This window comes from Myotis davidii, unplaced genomic scaffold, assembly GCF_000327345.1.
Source record: "Myotis davidii unplaced genomic scaffold, ASM32734v1 scaffold150, whole genome shotgun sequence".
NCBI lineage: Eukaryota > Metazoa > Chordata > Mammalia > Chiroptera > Vespertilionidae > Myotis > Myotis davidii.
In genome coordinates, this window is record NW_006283437.1 from 1,634,680 (window position 1) to 1,637,554 (window position 2,875).

Sequence of the window (2,875 nt, forward strand, 5' to 3'; positions counted from 1 at the left end):
TGGGCTGTGGGTCAGCAGGGGCCACGCGGGCTGTGGGTCAGGAGGGGACATGTGGGCTGTGGGTCAGCAGGGGCCACGCGGGCTGTGGGTCAGCAGGGGCCATGCGGGCTGTGGGTCAGCAGGGGACACACGGGCTGTGGGCGAGCAGGGGCCACGCGGGCTGTGGAAGGAAAGAGCCCCCCACAACGAGACAGGACCCTCCACGGTCCTGTGTCAGGTCAGAGCGCTTCCTACGGAAATAATCCAACAAGAAATGCTCCCGTGAAGGTGCTCACGGAGTACACAGCCTCACGCGGTACCGAAGGGCTTCGTGAGCCACGTCTTTGCTGCGGGACATCTCAAACTAAGAGAGTACAGAGACGCAGCCCACCCAGCGTCCGTCAGCACCTGGCGGCCCACCTCCGTCTGCCCGCCCCCTCCCTCCACGTGCCCCTGGGGCAGGCCTCAGACATCACACTATCTGTAAGCATTTCACATGCATCTCTAAACGGAAGAACTAAGAGTCAACCCTACGATCATGTTAAAAACAACTAACAAAAATTCCTTCACATTACGAAATATTCAGTTCAAAGCCCTATTGTCTCATAAATGTCTCATACATTTTGTATCTCAGTTTATTTAAATTGGGATCCACATGATGTTAACGTGATTGGCTGATACGACTTTTAAGTCTCTCTCTTTGAAAAAAAATCCCCCCCCACACATATGTTAATTGACCTTAGAGAGAGGAAGGAAGAGGGAGAAAGAAAAACATCCATCAAACCCCAACCAGGCACATGCCCTGACTGGAACAGAACCGTGATCTTTCAGTGCAGCGGCCTGAGCCACCGCTATGGCTTTTAAGTGTCTCCTAACCTTGCCTTGCAATACAGCTGTGCGGAGGGCCTGGTGGGCCCGGCCGGGCACAGGCTGAAAGCCAGGCTTTGCCCAGCCCCAGTGAGCAGGACCCAGTGTCTGTACCACTGACCACAGACAGACGTCAACCTACAAAACCCAGACTGTGGGGACTCAGCGAGGAAGTAACCCAGTTTCTCCAACAAATCAGGGGTGAGAGAAGGAGAGGGAGCGGCCGCAGTGAGGGAAACTGGGAAGAGGCGGTTACAGCCCAGGTGGGGTTGCAGCTGGAGCCTGACTCAGCAGCAAACAAAGAAAGAGGCATGGCATTCACAAAGTGAGCGCCACTGACAGTCGATGGTACTGAGGAATTATTGACAATTTGCTTCCGGGTGGGACAATGGCATTGTGGTTCGGTTATAGAGCTACCCTGAAGGCTAGATGCAGGCTGCGGCGTTCAGGGGGCAGGCGGGCCGGGCTCACGGGGGTCTGGGCGGTGGCCAAGCAAACTCCCATACTCCTCCGGTCCTTCTGCACCTCCTCCGTCTCCACAGAGGGTAGAAATGGCTTTACAAAGGCCTTCGGATGCTCTCATAGCTCTTTCTTATTTTATTCAAAGCAGGAGGGGCTGGGCTCGGGGCATCCGATGCCCAGAGGGTCACCTGAAGTGTGTGGTCCCATGTTCCGTTCCACACAGACACCCCCACCGCCCGCCTCCTCACAGCAGGCACCCAAGTCCCAAACCACCATGCACCGCGGACCTGCTTGCTGCAGCTGCCTCCCGCTGCACACGTGCCGTCAGGACAGTGTGGTGTCTGTCTTGGCAAAGAAAGAACCTGGAGGCTGAGAGCCCGCCAGGAGCCAGCCTGCCTGAATTCATGCCCGCTCTGCCCTGCCTGGCTGGGAGCGTGGGGAAGGTGTCTCGCCTCAGCCGGGGTAGCAGCACCCACCCCAGGACCGAGGCGAGGCCGGATGCCGAGCATACTGCCAACGACAGGGTCAGACACTCAGTAAATATTTGTTAGCATTAGAAACTGGCACACATGATAGGGCATCCACAGAGATAAGCTGGCAGGGTCGCCACCTAACGCCCTGGGAGGGGCCGGGGGGTCATCAGGGAAGGTGAGGCCCGAGATGGGAGGCTCAACCTGGGCGTGGACAGCAAGGCGAAGGCCTGGAGGGCACACATAGTTTGGGCGGGCACTATGCAGTCCGCATCCTGTGTGGGCTCAGGGCTGTGCCACCGGAGAGGTATGGCGGTGCTACAGCGGGCACTGCTCCGGAGGGGCAGCCCGCCCAGGGGCGCGGGCACACACTGTTCCCAGCACAGCGTCTCGGACACCGCAGCTGGTCCTCTCCGCCCGGCTGCGCTCCTGTCCCCCCGCACCTGCTTGCCGACCATTTGCTGGCTGATACGCCCCCTTCCCGGAGAGGCGGCTCCCAGTGCTGGCCACCTCCCGCCGCAGACACAGCGGCTCTTTCCGAGCCTGTCCTGGGCCAGGCCAGGGTGCAGAGACCGCAGGCCTCCAGGGCACCGGGGGATAGAGACTCAGTAAAAGCACGCAGAGCTGGGGGGCGGGGTCAGGGCTGGCCTCCCAGGGCGGAAGCGAGCTGGCCGACCCCTGGTGTTGCAGCGGGGTAGGATAACAGCAGACTAGTGATGGTGACAGTGACCATCTAGGCCAGGTCCCCCTCCAGTGAAAGGAACAGGGTGCTGAGAGCCGTGCTGGTTCCGGGCCCGGGCACCTCGTAGGGCAGACAGTAAGGCATAAACAGTGAACAAACACATGAACACTGGACGGGGGCATGTCGAAGGGCAGAGGGAATTTCCGTGGGCACAAAGGGTCTGCAATGAAACTGACAAGTCCAGTGATGCAGTCACCTCGCAGGTGGTCTGACCATACATGCCCAGCTGGGCGGGTCCTGGCGGTGGGCACGCCCCGACACATGGCTTCTTTAGTGAAAGGTCTGCTTTGCCTGAAGCAAGCCCTGCCCACGGCTCCCGCGCACCCAGGGAGCACACCTGTGACAGGGCCCCAGA

At 59.7% G+C, this 2,875-nt stretch overlaps 1 protein-coding gene across 1 annotated transcript in view; it reads right to left on the reverse strand.

Moving 5' to 3' along the window:
- SCNN1B (sodium channel epithelial 1 beta subunit) overlaps positions 1–2,875 on the reverse strand; it is a 37,447-nt gene that overhangs the window by 8,091 nt on the left and 26,481 nt on the right. The window lies entirely within an intron of this gene.